The sequence below is a fragment of the Schistocerca piceifrons genome, chromosome 1, assembly GCF_021461385.2.
Source record: "Schistocerca piceifrons isolate TAMUIC-IGC-003096 chromosome 1, iqSchPice1.1, whole genome shotgun sequence".
NCBI classification, from domain to species: Eukaryota; Metazoa; Arthropoda; class Insecta; order Orthoptera; family Acrididae; genus Schistocerca; species Schistocerca piceifrons.
The window spans coordinates 834,592,036-834,609,188 of record NC_060138.1 but is presented as its reverse complement, the minus strand read 5'-3'; the positions used below and the strand labels follow the sequence as shown (position 1 = coordinate 834,609,188).

At 43.3% G+C, this 17,153-nt stretch overlaps 1 protein-coding gene across 1 annotated transcript in view; it reads left to right on the top strand.

The window, feature by feature from the left end:
- LOC124714646 (Parkinson disease protein 7 homolog) overlaps positions 1–17,153 on the top strand; it is a 140,712-nt gene that overhangs the window by 38,648 nt on the left and 84,911 nt on the right. The window lies entirely within an intron of this gene.

Below are 17,153 nucleotides of genomic sequence, written 5' to 3'. Positions count from 1 at the left end.
TGACTGCAGCACGTCTTTGACAAGTCAAGTCTTTAGTAACAGAATGCATTCTGGTAATCAGCATGTTTCTCATTGTAAAACGGAAGGAGGGTAGTTTTGAGAAGGTTTCGCCCTTCTATATACAAAAGGTTTTGGAGGGCATCTGTGGCTCCTTAAAATCAGTGAAGCGTTTGCGTGATGGGACCTTACTCGTGGAAACTTCCACTTCCAAGCAAGCCCTAACCTGGAAGCTGTTAAATGCCTTGGGGAGTATGCCATAGACACTGAACTGCACAGCACCTTGAATTATAGCAAAGGTGTTGTGACATGCCGGGATCTAATCGACATTCCCAAAGATGAACTGCAACGTGAGTGGGCTCCGGAAGGGATCGTTGATGTTCAAAATATCATGAAGATGGCTGATGGCAATCTTGTGAAATCAGACTCTTTTATTCTGACTTTCGGTAGCACGAAACTTCCCGAACATATTAAGGCTGGCTTCCTTCGCCTTAGTGTGCGGCCTTATTTCCCGTCTCCAATGCGCTGTTTTAAATGCCAGCGTTTTGGGCATACCACCTTAGGGTGTAGAGGCGAAGCAACTTGTGGCAACTGTGGTAAGGCTGCTCATGAAGGAGTTGGTTGCTCGTCTCCAGCTAGATGTATCAATTGCTCTGGAAACCACCCTGTTTGGAGTAGGGACTGCCGATTATTTTTAGAGGAACGCAAAGTCCAGGAAATAAAAACATCCAAGCGTATCCCATATGGTGAGGCCAAGAAGATCTATAAGTCGATGCAACCTCCCACATTTGCTACATCTTTTGCATCCCTGGTTCAGAAGCCTACTCCAATAGTCGATGCCTCAACGCAGACCGAGGTGGTGAGTGTTGGCACTAACACCTGCAGCTGTCAGTGTACTTGCAACGTAGGCAGTGTTTCAGAGCCAGTAGCCCCTACTTGAATGGCAAACAAAGGTACAGTGGCGAACTTGGGCCAGCCCCTGGCGCCTCCAATGGCTGAGGCTGTTCCCAAGCCCAGTGCGCCAATTACCACTCCCACATCAGCTCCCCCAAAGCCCACCAAACCACAGAAAGCTCCTGTACAGCAGCAACAGCGGGTCAAATCCCGTGGTAAACCATCTGACGATGCGGATGTTGTTTTACGTGAGGCTTCATCTGACTCTTCCCCAGAGTTCATGGAATATGATGTATGTGTGGGGCAATCATCTCGCTCCACGCCTGCCCCTCCACCTGTTGCGGTCTCCCCGCCCCGTCGGAGAGACAGGATGAAGGTGCTACCCCCATCATAGATGGCTCCCATACTTCAGTGGAACTTGAAAGGGTTCAGGACGCATGTGGAGGAACTTCGTCTACTACCTCAGGGTAGACCACTGTGTCTATGTCTCCAGGAGACTTATTTCCATCCATCATACTCTCCTGAGATCCGAGGCTAGACGCTCCACAAAAAGGACGACCTGCATGGAGAGAGAGCTAGAGCTAGAGGAGGCGTAGGTATTTTCGTCGGGACGGACTACCTCTCCTCGCCTCTCTCACTTACGACGACTTTACAGGCCGTCGCTGTGTCCGTGCGTCATCCATTGACTGTATGTTCGCTTTACTTGCCCCCACATGATGCACTTGATGAAGCGGCTCTCACCGACCTTCTTACACAGCTCCCCCAGCCATTCATTATTTGTGGTGATTTTAATGCCCACAATGTGCTTTGGGGCTGTGCACATACCTGCCCCAGGGGTAGAGCAATTGCGAGGCTTCTCCTGTCATCCTGTGCCTACTTGCTCAATGGAGGACAGAGTACTCATTTCTGCACAGCGACTGGGTTGTTCTCTGCCATTGATCTCTCGCTTTGCTCTCCAGCTCTTGCCACCAGTGCTCACTGGGAAGTGGTCACTGCCTTGCACGGCACTGATCATTTCCCAATCTGGATTCACCTGCCAGATGGCGTGGGCCCTGAAAGGAGACCACCACGGTGGGTGCTCAGTGGAGCTGACTGGACACTTTATAGCCAGTTGGCCCAGTTCGAACACTGTACGAATGTTGAGGTGTGGGTGGATCATATTACCAAAACGGTCCACCACGCCGCTGCAGCATCCATTCCACAGTCCACAGGCCACAGGAAAAGGCCACCTGTGCCTTGGTGGAGTGCCGAATGCCTCTCTGCAATCAGGACCAGGCGTGCGGCTCTGCGTCGGTTCAAGTGTCGGCCGACTGCTGAGAATCTTGCAGCCTTTCGGGTGGCGAGGGCAAGATGTCGCCCCATTATTCGTGAGAGCAAGAAGAGGTCATGGCAACAGTTCCTGAACACCATTAATCGTTCCACCAACAGTTCCATTGTGTGGGAGACCATCAGGAGAATTTCTGGCAGAGGAGGGAGGTGCCCCATAGCTGCTGTAATGAATAACGGCACTCTCCACACGGATCCGCGAGACATTGCCCAGACTATGGCAGCGTATTTTGCCACAGTTACTGCAACAACCAGTCAGGATCCAGGTTTCCAGCGCCATAGAGCCGTTGCTGAGAGATGTCATCTGGACTTCCAGTCCATTTCTCATGAAGTTTACAACTGCCCATTTTCTCTGTGGGAGCTGGATTCTGCATTGTCTGGAGCTCGTGACACATCCCCTGGTCATGACATGATCCATTACAGTATGCTATGGCACCTCACAATGCGCAACAGAGAAATCCTCCTCGCACTTTTTAATGCCATTTGGGCGTCGGGTCACTTTCCCGACGCGTGGCGTGAGGCTGTTTTAATCCCTTTTTTAAAACCTGGGAAAGACCGCACTAGCCCACATAGCTACCATAGTGTTGCCCTCACTAGTTGCTTAGGGAAGACCTTGGAGCGGATGGTCAACCGCCGCCTTGTCTGGATGTTAAAATCCCGGCAACTCCTTATACGCTTTCAGTGTGGGTTCAGGAGGTTTCAATCCACCTTTGATAACCTTGCCCTCCTGGAGGCGGCTATACAACAAGCTTTCCTACGCCGTCACCACCTTCTAGGTGTATTTTTCGACATCGAAAAGGCCTACAATACCACTTGGAGGCGTCTCATCCTGGAGCAGCTTCACGAATGGGGTTTTCGTGGTTGTATTCCTCTTTTTATTCAGTCTTTCCTCTCGCCACGATATTTTAGGTACCGAATTGGTGACGTCCTGTCTGATCGCTTTGCGCAGGAGAACGGTGTCCCTCAGGGTAGCGTTTTAAGTGTGACTCTCTTTGCCATCGCTATTAATAGCATTACGTCCGTAGTGAAAAGTCCTGTCCAGTGTTCTTTGTTTGTGGATGATTTCTCTTTGTTTTGCTCTTCTTCAAGCCTTGCAACGACAACTCATCAGTTGCAACTTACGATTAGGCGTTTGGATGACTGGGCGCAGAAGAGTGGTTTTAAGTTTTCCACCGAGAAGTCTGTATGTGTTCTTTTTAACCGTTCTCGTTCGATTTTAACCTTTCCTGAGTTGAGGATGAGGGACACTATTCTTACTTTTAAAGACACGGTGAGATTTCTGGGGCTCATTTTTTACTCAAAGCTCTCGTGGTTACCTCATCTTAAAGACCTGAAACGGCGGTCTCTTAAGGCTTTAAGTATTTTAAAATGTCTTAGCCACAGTACATGGGAAGCTGACAGGACTTGTCTGCTCCAGTTTTACAGGGTGTTTGTGCGATCTCGGCTCGATTATGGGTGCATGGTGTACGGGGCTGCGAGGCCTTCTTACTTAAGGATGTTGGACGTTGTGCACCATGAAGGGCTTCGGTTGGCCACTGGGGCATTCCGAACTAGCCCCATACCAAGCCTCTGTGCAGAGGCTGGTGAACCGCCACTTCATATGCGGCGACGGCTACTTACAGTGCACCAGGCGTATAAAACTTTGTCCACACCATACACCCCTGCATACCATACCGTTGCTCAGCCTCCTCTGGCACGATTGTTTCATAACCGGCAACATGCGACGCAGCCGTATGGGATTCGCGCACAGGATTGCCTCGGTGTGATGTCTATGGCTGGTCTTCGTGTTTTACGTCGCGGTTGGAGCAGATCTCCACCTTGGCTCCTCCGGAGTCCCAAACTTATTTTAGATTTGACTAATTTTAAGAAAGATGGCACACCAGATTTTACATTCCAATCTCTGTTTTTTAACATTTTAGATGTGCGTCACGGTTTTACTGTCATTTACACTGATGGCTCCAAACAGGAGAATTTCCTTGGCTGTTCTGTGGTGTTCCCTGATCATGTTACCCGGATTCGCCTCCCTGCTGAATCTACCGTTTTCGCAGCGGAGCTCCACGCGATCCTGAAGGCACTGGAGCAGATGCATCGTGTTTAGGGCGATCGATTTCTTCTCTGCTCCGATTCTCTTAGTGCCTTACAATCACTGCAGAACCTATACCTGACTGAGGAGATGGTCCAGCTGATATATGACCAACTGTACTTGCTCCAACGGCGGGTTAAAGAGGTATCCTTCTGCTGGGTGCCTGGTCATGTCGGAATATGGGGCAATGAACAGGCCGATCGGGCTGCCAAGGAGGCCTGCAGAGAGCAGGATGTGGTCCAGTGTCCTATCCCCTTGCAGTTAGTCATCGCTGCACTCCACAGGAAGTGCATGGCGATGTGGGAGGACGAATGGCTGGCGGTGACGGCCAATAAACTGTGGTTGGTGAAGTCAACCACTCGGCCATGGCGTTCCTCCTGCCGGTTGCTCAGGTGGGAAGAGGTGGCTCTCACACGTCTTCGGATCGGGCACTGTCCTCTCACACATAGCTTTTTATTACGGCGGGAGACTCCTCCGTTTTGTGATGCCTGTGATGTGCACATCTCTGTCCGGCACATTTTAACAGACTGCATTTTATACCGTGATGCAAGGGCAGAAGCACAATTTGATGGGGATCTGCCTTGTGTTTTAGCTAACGATGAGACGTGTGTGTCTAGGGTTTTTAAGTTTTGTGATGTGTCTGGACTCTGGCCTAAACTTTTGGGCTGGAGGTTTTAGTGTATTGCAGAGTGGCTGACTCCTCCCTTTTTTCCTTGCGGTCAGCCAGCCACTTCCATCTGCTACATTGTTTTAGCTCCCTCTACCATTTTCTTCCTGTGTTGTCCATGTTTTACTGCTGATGCCCTGCTTCATCCCACGCTTCGGTGTGGGTGAGCACATATTTTTCATTGATTGTTCCCCATGTTTTATGTTCCGTTTTATGTAAATGTTCTGAGTTTTTTCTTGACACCCGTCTCCCTATGTTACTGAACGGGCGCTGAAGACCTTGCTGTCATGCGCCCAAAAAACCACTCTACTACTGCTACTACCCTGTTTTTCTCCAGTTGCAGCTACAATGGCAACAGCAGCAAGAACAGCATTGCGAACTCCAACAGCAACAGCAGAAATTGCTATTACAACTGTACAAATCTAACAACAGTTTGTAGCTGCAATTCATCCCCTCCCCCTCTGCTATTCCTCACTTGGACAAGGCAAATGAAAGTGCAGTGGTTACATTGCTTTATTCTTCGCTGCAAGGCAAGTCAAATCACTGACCTAGAACATCAGAGTGCTCGCTGTATGTCTTCTAATAATAAACTGTACAAAGTGGTCCAAAAACTACACCCACTCTTATAATCCTGTAGTTTGAGCTTGTCTGATGTTTGTGGTTTGCTGACTGTCTGTTATAGTCGCCAAACCCAACTAGTTGCATCTAGGCTCAAATTTAATCACTGTGTTAAGTAACGTAGGCAGACGTATGCAGCATGGCCAGCTGACTTGCAAGACTTGGCACACTAGTATGATTTTTCCTGTAAACAGTGTGGCGCATGGTATGCAGACTCGTTAATTCATGATGTTGTTATAAGTCTTTCTCCTGATAGAGAAGTTAGGCTTTTGTCGCCTGATACAATTCTGAGCAATGTGGTAATACTTGCCAAAGCTCACAAAGTTGCTGCATCAGTGCAAGATGTGTTTTCCGATACTTCTGTTGTCATCTTTGTTAGTATTATAAGCTACCATAGTGCTGTACCAACAACTGATGACGTCCAATCATCATCGTCTGAATTACCCAGAACCTGTTTGTCCAGTAGTCCAGTGACACAAGATTCATAGTTAGTGCAGTTGTCAGCTGTCCACTGCTCTCATTGTTAAAATTTGGTATTTGTAGGGGTCCACAGCTTCCAGACGCTTAAAAAATATGAACTTGATCCACAGTAGGCTGTAACGTGATTTTTATTTAATTGTGTCATTAGCTAATTTTGACTACTTGTCATTGTCAAGCACTTGTAAAACCAACGTGGAAAAGCACTACATTGTCTGCATGCATCACATGTATAACCAACACTTTACACACCTCACTTTAAGATAAAATATTAGTGCACAAATTTCTTGCAACCACAGGTTTGTGCAGCAATGTTTGTCTTAGTGTGAGGTATGTAAAGTGTTAGTTACACATGTGGTGCACACAGACAATGTAGTGCTTTTCCATGTTGTTTTTACAAGTGCTTGACAATGACAAGTAGTCAAAACTAGCTAACTGCATGTTGTTGTTGTTGTTGTCGTTGTTGTTGTTGTTGTTGTTGTTGTCTTCAGTCCTGAGACTGGTTTGATGCAGTTCTCCATGCTAGACTATCCTGTGCAAGCTTCATCATCTCCCAGTACCTACTGCAGCCTACATCCTTCTGAATCTGCTTAGTGTATTCATCTCTTGGTCTCCCTCTACTATTTTTACCCTCCACACTGCCCTCCAATATTAAATTGGTGATCCCTCGATGTCTCAGAACATGTCCTACCAACCGATCCCTTCTTCTAGTCAAGTTGTGCCACAAGCTCCTCTTCTCCCCAGTTCTATTCATTAGTTATGTGATCTACCCATCTAATCTTCAGCATTCTTCTGTAGCACCACATTTCGAAAGCTTCTATTCTCTTCTTGTCTAAACTATTTATCGTACACGTTTCACTTCCATACACAGCTACACTCCATACAAATACTTATGCTAATTGCATAATTAAATAAAAATCACATTACAGCCTACTATGGACCATGTTTACATTTATTAAGCTCTCATCGTTGGTAGATGTGCAAAAGCAGAAGTGCTTGGTTGGCTGTTGGTGTGTCCCAAAGCCAGTGGAAGCTCATACAACAATTTCTTCCCTGTTATTGTCCAAAGGTACCAGGGAAGTTCGTGCAGTCAGATTGTGTTAAAGTTGTGGACAATAGTATCAATGGAATCACTGCCCTGTTTTGTATGCTGCAAACCTTGGCTGGCATGTGAAAATAACAAAGGCCATCAGCATGCTACATGCTGTCTTGCCAGTGCTGCTAGCAGCAGCAGATGGGATGCAGAAGGTCATGCTGCAGCTGGAAATTAATGGAGCAGCAGCAGATTTCCAGCTGCATTGGTGGTCAGATTGTAGTCCAAGCTAAGTATAAAAATGTAGCTCAGCAACCAACCTTGATAATGGTCAGCTCTTGGACAGCAACTGACATTGTTGCACTGTTGCACTTTAAGGTTTCCATATTCAAGACTATTTGAATCTAGTTTAAACTACAGTACCATTCAGAGAACTTGGTATCTTAAGTGTGCAATGTAAGAAACTCTTTGAAACTTGCATTACATTGTGCAATAGTTTTCCAAGACTGTGTATTCTTAAAGCAACCAGCTGTGCCTATGTTTTGTAGAGCATGCCATTGCTTTTCACCATGCATGATCAAGTCCAAGTCTAACTAGATAGATTGAGAAGTAAAGGAGTAATATCCCAGCATCAAATCGCCAGTGGCCAAAAATCATGGCCGTAGTTAAGAAGCCAAATGGATCACTTTGAAAATGTAGCAATTTTCAGTCTACTATCAATGCTCAAGTGAATGTTGATCTATATCCACTTCATAGGCCAGAGGAATTGTTGGCAAAATTGGCTGGGGGTCATTATTTTTCAAAGATAGATCTTGTGGACAGATACTTTCAGTTGCCTGGAGATGATCACATGAAGCAGTTTTTAGTGGTTAATACACTGTTTGGGCATACATTGTTACAACAGGTCACCATGTGGAGGCAGTCAATAACATACCAGCTCCCAGCTCCTAAGAATCTCAAAGAACTACAGTTTTTCCTAGACAAAATAAATTATTATCCAAAATTTATTCCCAACACAGCTCAGATTTTCCATCTGCCTAATCAATTGCATAAAAAGGTGTTCAATATGTATGATCAAATCTGTTCTTGAAAGCTTTCTTGCAAGCTAAAAAGTACCTTGTTTAGCAATGTTCCATCCTGGCAGAAGCTGCGTCATATTGTGGTATTGGTGCCATGCTGCTCCACAAATATGCAAATTCACCATCAGGACAGAACAGCCCATTGTATTTGAATCTAAATATCAAATGCAGCACAGAGAAATTATTTACAGATTGAGAAAGAGGCATCGGCTAGCATATCATCCTGCATCCAGTTCAGAATCTGAGCAGATGGTCACAATCTTCAAAATTCAAATGAGCAAGTTAATAATGATGGCCGACTCCGGAGAAGCATTCCCCAGCTTCCTCGCCTCCTTCAGGTCCACCCCAATAAATGGACATAGCCCAGATATTTCGTATAGGTGCAAGCCTCGCTCTCTCTTCAATCTGCTGCAACACACACACACACACACACACACACACACACACACACACACACACACAGAGAGGAGAGAGAGAGAGAGAGAGAGAGAGAGAGAGAGAGAGAGAGAGAGAGAGTGAGTGTCATATTACTGTATTGGCTCTCATGTCTGTGCTCATACTCCATCCTTCAGGACCCTGCCCTGACCCAAGGCATTGTCGTTAGCAATAGGGGGTACAAATGTTTAAGGTTGCGGCCAGCTGGAACTAGATTGTCATTCATCAAAATCAGCTCCTGCGATGACAAAATGTACTGCCCCCCACCCCCACCCCACCCCATCCCTCTCCCTATCGGCACCCACTGACTGGTTAAGATCTACGCAACCATGCCCGTGACAAGCCTGCTCAAAGCCTGCCTGTTACCGCCACAAGTTCTGCCCTCATGCTAGGCAGCAACAGGAGGTCAACAAGACCAACAATGGGAGCTGATGGAGGTGGAACCACTTGCACCACGGAAGCCACTTCTGATTCCCACAAACACCAGTGACCCCCTCACCACTCAGTTGATGGAGGTGGAGCATTTTCAGATTAAGGTGCCCATGTAAGCCAAACCATTGCCCCATCTACAACATGGCCGGCACCCATTCCCCTGCAGGCAGGACCAAGTTACTCCCCAAATTCATCAATCAACCAGAAATCCTATTGCCTCCGCCTGCTTCTGACCCAACTTATTGTGTCGAGGAACAGCTGCAGGGGCCTTTGGTGGAGGTTCAGCTCTTCGTCGCTGAAGTCAGCACAAGCTGGACCATTTCTGACACTGTATGCTGATTAAAGGGGGGGAGGGGCAGAGAGAAAGGGGAGTGTTAGCATCCAAAAGGGACTGATTTCCCACCTAACCCAAGTGTTCAAATGGAGTTCAAGCCAGATATATTTCGGCTTTATACTCTGGTCACAACTGTAGCCATAAGCATGTCACGTGGGGCCTTAGATGCAAATCAGTAATATACCCTTTATGAATTCCTGGTTATGTCACACAAAGTAGTAACAGAAACAGGCTGTGATTTGCTAGGGCGTTGTCTTTTATACTATGGAGATTGGTCAGAGCTCTTGCCTAAGGGCAGGCCACGATAAGCCATTGATTAATAGACTAATTGATCTTGCCTATATTATGTTTGGATTCAGATTGCTTCCTTGACTATTTGTGCACACTTAGGAAGACTTAACTACATTCAGTTCTTTGTTTTTGTCTAGCTGTTCAATTCTTGAACTTTGCGGTGATCGACCTCTACAACTGACAATTTGTTTCGCTGGTCTCCACATTGCCACAGTGCGAGTGATCATAAATGGTATTGTTTCTAGGCAGAATAGGTTAGAAAAGGCGGGGCCACTTGTAATATCAGGGTCCTTGTGATCTACCATCTCAGCTGCAATCCCTTGCAGAATTCTGTGTGGCCTCAACGACTAATATGCTGATGTCCACACAAAAAGACAGCACCAAACACTAACCAAGAGGCAGCTGGACCACCCAGTTGCCGAGCACATTGCCCAGCAAGACGTGCTCAACTTCAGTACCAGCATCACCGCGTGTGCCATCTGGATTCGCCCCATGAACACATGCTTTTCTGAATTGTGTGGATTGGTACTGGGGCCTCTCTTTGTGATATATTGTTGGCTATCACTCTGTTTTGATAAAAGCACCTCAGGTTGGATAAATATGCTGTTGGTTTTACTTGACTTTTGTCCCATCAAATGCAGTCTACAGACTCATTGCACACTGCTGCAAAACAGTTCCTGTCCGAAAAGATTACAAGGTTATAAGATTTTTGCAGATTGTTAAGTGTGATAAAATTAAAAGTATGTAGCTGGAGTTGTTTATAACAAATTAGTTAGGCAACAGCAAATATCTTTGAATTTCAGTTGTTTATTCACTGTAACAAGACTGTAGTAATGGCACGGCAATGAATGCAAGCAGACAGCCAAATTTGTAAAGCATATTCAAAGTATTGCTCTCAATTTCTGATTAATTGTTCAGACTGTTGGTGCCGTTCGCACTAGTCCCAGTGATAGTCTCCTCGCAGAAGTGGGGATTGCCCCTCTACAAATTTGATGGAGTCTACTCCTTGTTTCTTGTGCAATTGCCATTTGACAATTCCCAGACCATCCCATGTACCATGTCCTCTTTGCAAACGAGGGATGTCTCCCTCCTGACAACCACCCATGGTTGGGATTGCCGGTTGGAATGCGTCTCACTTCCCTCGTTGGGATCTCCATCTCCTCTCACTGGAATGCGCCCCATGTATTCCCTCCCCTTATATGTATACTGATGTTTCTGAGACAATAGATAAGTTTCAATATGCTTTCATGTCTCCTGCTGGATTAGAACATCATTTATTGTGGGATCATCTTGTGTGTTCACAGGAGAGCTCCTAGTCATTCACAGAATTCTTCATTTTGTTTCTCAGGCCTCTCTCCACAGTGTTTTAATTTGTACCGGCTCAATGAGCAGCCTGTAGGCTATTGACTCATGCTACTCTCATCACCCTTTAGTCTCTGCTATCCATGACCTTCTCTCCGCCCTTGGTTGTGCCACCTGCTTAGTTGTCTTTCTCTGGGTCCCAAGTCATGTGGGCATCCTGGGGAATGAATTGGCTGACCGTATGGCTAGGGAAGCAGATACTTAACACCCATTCCCTTTCATGATTCCAGCTGTGGGTATGCGGATCTCCGTCAAATCTCTATTTGCCCAGAAGTGGGACGATATCTGGTGTGCTACAGCTCACAGTATAAAACTCCATACAATCAAGGAGTCTGCTGCAGTTTGGCACTCTTCCTTCTGTTCCTTTCAGGAGGAGTCCACTGTTTTATGCCATCTGTGCATTGGCCGTACCAGGCTCACCCATAATTTCCTCATAATCAGCTAATGTGGTTGTGGAGCCAGACTGACGGTATCCCACGTGTTGGTAGAATGTCCCCTTCTTTTGGCCCATTGTGCTAAGTATAGTCTTCCAGATTCCTTAATTTTAATATTAGCAGATATTTCACAGATGCTTGAACTGGTCCTCAGTTTCCTCAGTGAAAGTTGTTCTTATTTCCAAACATAAGGTTTTGCTTTTGCTTTCCTCCAGGAGCAGGGTCAGGGTGGTTGTTGTTGGGACCTCTGTCAGGTCTTCTCAGTCTGGGACCCCATGACCACTCCCCCATGGAAAGGCTGCTCTTTTTTTTCTGGTTTTTTGATTTGGTCTCACCTTTTATGCCTTTTACTGTAATTTTACCTTCATGATTTTATAATTTGACTCCCCAGACTAGATCTGTCCATTTTTAGCGGACCCTCTTTCTTATGCGAGTAATTTCAGAATCGCAGTACTGATGACCTTGCTCTTTGGTCGTATAAAGCCTCTCAATTAAGCAATCATTAATTGTTCGAACTATTTAGTTGTATTCACACATTTCCTTATACAATGTTACAGTTTGTCTATGATCACAGAAAAATTGTAAGTTGCAGCGGACTCATGAAATAATCAAAGGCCCCACAGTTTCACTATGTGGAGGCTGCACGTTGCCAAAAAAATTGGACACAGAAACAATACCAGAACTTGTGATCTTGAGACCAAGCACCTCAACACAAAGTTCTCACTCACCAGAGACTCGACACAAAGTTCCTTCAGTTGCAATTTTTAATATATTTTGTATGGGATCCAAAATTTAAAAACCTCTCTCACACCGGCCTGATTTAGCTTCACTGATCAGGGTAGTAAAAACATGCGTATATTAAGGGAATCTTCATTGACAAAGCAGGCTTATCACATTCACACAATTCAATACTGTTCTATCCTGATTAAATTAAGCTTAACTTAAATTCCATAAGGCAGTGAAGCAATTTCGAAGTCTCGGTGCGACGAAAATTGACAGTCGATCTCCTGGAAACATTTGTAATAATTATTAACTTTCGGTGATCACATGGGGAAGACTGGAGATCTGGTGGTAAGACCGTGTTAGCCTATTTATTTGAAGTAACTGGATATCTTGAGCATACAAAACGGCAGGTTCGTCCAGTGTAAATCAGACGTTCCCCACTGATCCCGTGCAACACAGCATAGTAAGCAGACACTGTCAATAATAATAATCCATTAAATAATACGTGAACACACTTACTTTAGTTTAGTTCATGTATTAAATTCCTTCTCATACAGAATCTCATCAAGATGGCGACTAGCTCAACGTTACGTACATATACATCCTTCTTTCGTGACTAATCGGCAAGAAGTCCCCCATTCTTTTCATAAGAGAAAACATAGATAGCAGAGAAGCTATTCCATGGAGTAACTGGACGCTCCAAGGAATAATTGGGCTTGAAACTACTTTGCCTTGATAATCGGTAAGATAAGAAGAGATATTTCGAGATATGTACTGAGTTGTATGATTTATAAAATTTGGCGTACCGGACAGGAGACGTAATGGATTTGAGAGACCAGAAGGAACCTCAGGAACGGGTACTCAGGATTGTGGCATGAAACAATCGAAATTCGTCTAAGGAATGGTCAACTATTAAAGATTCCTGGAAGAGAATGGTTAGTCGAAATTTTCCAGATTCATTTTGAACTCAAATATGGACCTGATCCATCCAGTCTTCCATCTGAGGAATGGGAAAATCCATTCGTCTTATACTTTCCACACTTAGGTGTCTTAATCGATACTGTAGTTGCACAATATCACAACTCCAGATCGGAAAACAATTTTGAAAACATGGATAATGTCATCCATCTTCTTGAGTAAGCCGAAAGGTTCTAATCCTGGTTTTAATTATTTATTTATTTATTTATTTTTTGTTGGCTTTTCCAGGTGGAAGTAGATCTGAATCTTTCCTAATTTGGTTTCAAGTACGAATGTGGATAGCATGTCAGAATGTTAAAAACTTTATTATTGGAGACAATTTCCAAAAAAAAAAAAAAAAAAAAAAAAAAAAAAAAAAAAAAAAATTATATCTTACTCATACATGATTAAAATGAAATTTTGATTAAGTCTTGCCACATGACACCTCCAGCTGAAATTAATTTTTCTCTTTTATACTCCAAATGCCAAATGCCGCATTTTCTCATGAACATATATGAATGCAATATAACAATAAACAAATACAACTGGAAAATGACACATTATTATAAATTCAATGAAGAACTTTCTTATTAACTCTAATTTTATAAACACACACTAAGCTGGATAATTAAATTCTCTTGAATAGAATTTAGCTCGCGCCAAAAAAAAACCAGCGAGTCTTTATATCTGGGGACAGTAGCAATCGATTCTAATTTCCTAACGCAGTTCATTTGTTCACAAGCTTCTTTGGTGATCATCGTGTAGACAGATAAACCGTAAGTCTTCACAGCAGCAATAGCTACAGTTCCACTTACTTTTCTAAATATTCCTATACTATCATAGAAGCAATCGCTTACTGTTCATTGAACTATCACAGATGCTTGGCATGCTGTCATTTAACCTATCACAGTAGCTGAGGCATACTGTCCTTCGCACTTCATTTTTAACACCCAAATACTTCATACAGACTTTTCATTTAATTTGAAACACTTTTCTTAAAAGTACCTCTTTAGGTCTACATGGGGAAATAATCCTTTTATTCTTCCAGAATCCGGATATGCTAATAAATACGCACCAGGATTCGGTATATCAACTATTATATATGGACCTGCATAAATTAGATTCCATTTTCTGATGGTCTTCTTCAACCTTGATGACTTGATGTGTCTTCTTAAAAGAATTTTTTGTCCGATATTGAAAGTCTGAATCCGTTTGATGTTTCTGTCATGGATTTCCTTTCGCTGTCTTGCTTTCTCCGTAATATTAATGAGAGCATTGCGAATTTTTTCTTCCCATGACATTTTGGTGTCCTCGAGTTTAGGCAAGCTATCTACCCAAAAGTTTGTTTCGTTATCTCTGAACATCAGTTCATTCGGGGTAAAGTTTGTAGAACTATGAGGTAAATTATTATAAATCTGCTCAAACTTGGTCAAATAGTTTATCCAGGTAGTTTGTTTATCATGACAGTACGTTCTCATGAATCTGTTTAGTTCTCGAAAAACCCGTTCAATTAAATTCCCTTGTGGATGATAAGATGTAAATATCTGTTTTATTCCTAGTTGTGATACTAATTTTCTCCATAAATATCCAGTAAATATCTTCGCATTGTCGGAGATTATAGATTTTGGAATCCCTGCATGAGGAATGTAGTCATTTACAAACTTTACTGCGGCAGCTCTTGCAGTTGCTGATTTTATAGGATATAGTTTAACATATTTTGTAAACAAATTTTTTTATCGCACTAATCTTCGCTTCTGTTCGAAGAATTCCTTTTGCATTAATCATATGTCCTAAGAATTTAATTCTCTGTAGAGAAAATTGGGATTTTTTTAGATTTGCAGTTATACCAGTTTGTTTGAACACAGCAAAAATCCTCCTAATAAGTTGTACATGTTCCTCCCAAGTTTTAGAGGCAATTAATAGATCGTCCACAAAAATTGTTATTCGACTACGTAGTTCTGGTCCTAGGGCATAGACCAACGCAGAAATAAAAACTCCAGAGCTGATATTGTTAATTTCCCTCGCATCTAATACCAATCGAACTTTTCCTCCTGGCTTTGGTACAACAAGCAACGGAGAACAATATGGGCTGTTCGACGGTTCAATAAGATTCCAATTTAACATTTTTTGTATCTCTTCCTGAACTGGTTGTTTTAATCGCCAGGGAATAGGATAGTGTGTGTGGCAAAATGTCTTATGGAGCTTAATCTGTAATGTACAAACATATCCTCTAATAATTCCGGGCTTTTCATCGAAAACTGACTCATATTCTGTTAATATATTGAATAATTGTTCCCTCTGACTATCCGTTAGGCAATCTGACTCAGCAGTCTTCTGTTCGACTGTTTGTCTGAAATCCTCTTCTTGAATTGACTTGATCGGTAGTCGGCACATATTATTATTTTCAGCACAAATCAACTGCACAGCAGCACCACGGAAATATCGCTCATACACTGCCTCCTTTCTCAGTAAGATCAGTGTAACAAATTGATCTTCGATTTTAAAATGCACCTTTCCTTCTACCAAGTCCAACTTGCAATTGCAGGCTTGCAAAGTTCCAATGCCAAGAATACAATCTACTAACAACTTTTCCACTACAAGGAATCTGCATTGTTTAGCTACATTTCCCAATTTTATCTCTATAAGCGTTTGTATCTTGACGTTCCTGGATTTTGCTCCCACTGCACCTATAACTCGGCAATTTTGTACTGGTAGGACAGGGATTTTCTTAATTTTACTAATTCTGCGAAACAAAGTTCCGGATACTACGTCTGTAGATGAAGCTGTGTCCAATACAACATTGGTTAAAATTCCTCCCACTTCTGTGATGATCTCAGACACAGGAACCCTTTTATCTTCGACTACACAGGCCTCTAAGTCTCTTGTCAATTCATCTGTCATTAATTTGCCTTCATTATATCTCAACATTGCCACGGAATTAATTTCGTTTAAAACAGGTTTGCCCCTTTTGTATTCCCCGGATGACTTTACGGAGCATAAAGCGGCCCTCTTCAGTTTAAATGTCGATTATTATTTCCTCTTGAATCATCTACTACTTCTGTTATGACTGGTTGTTGTTGATGACTGGTTGTGTTATTTGCTTCAAATCGAGTGTCAGTATTTCTATACGCATTATTATTATTTGAAAACTGCTGGTTCTGATAATCTCTTGCATTTCCAAACATTGGGTTGTATCTGTGACCTGTTCGATTGTCTCTGAATCTGCCCCTCGCAGCACTGTTATTGAAATTTCCATTTCCATTGCAATTGTTTCCGTTGAATCTCTGACTATTCCTAGTATAATAATTATTAAATCCGTTACCATTCCGGTTTGCATTTGGCGCCTCAATCGCTCTCCTCTGCATAACCGGTTGTCTTGGCCGATGTTCATCTTCCTCGATCATATCTATAGTGTTAAGCGTAGTCATGAAAGAGTCAAGGTCATGCTCATTAATATACAGCATTCTATTTCTGATGCTGGCCGGAAGTCGAGATTTTAATATGCCAATCACGTCTTGTAGAGGCAAAGGCTTATCCCAATACCGCGATTTGTTTATATATTTCTCAAAGTATTTCTTTAAAGACCCACGTGAAAAAGAAAAAGGTTCCGGGTATAATACCTCCTGCCTTAAACGTTCTTGTACTCCTTCGGACCAGTATTTGGATAAAAATGCTCGTTCAAAATCTTCATATGTGTCCCAAGTTGATATCATATCAGATGCCCATATAGCTCCTGACACCTGAATATAACCGGTCACGAAACTAACCTTTTGCCACTCACTCCAAATTTTTGGCAGTACTCCCCTAAAACTTCTTATAAACACTATGGAATGAACATTTTTCTTGTCTGGGTTGTAGATCTGGAATTGACGTTGTTTCAGCATTTTCTCCTCAGTATTGCTTTTACAATTACAGGCATTATGACTACCCTCATAGTGTTGTGATTGATGTTGATTGCAAAAATGAATGTGTGCATTAATGTCCCTGTCTGTACTTGATCGGGTAAATAAT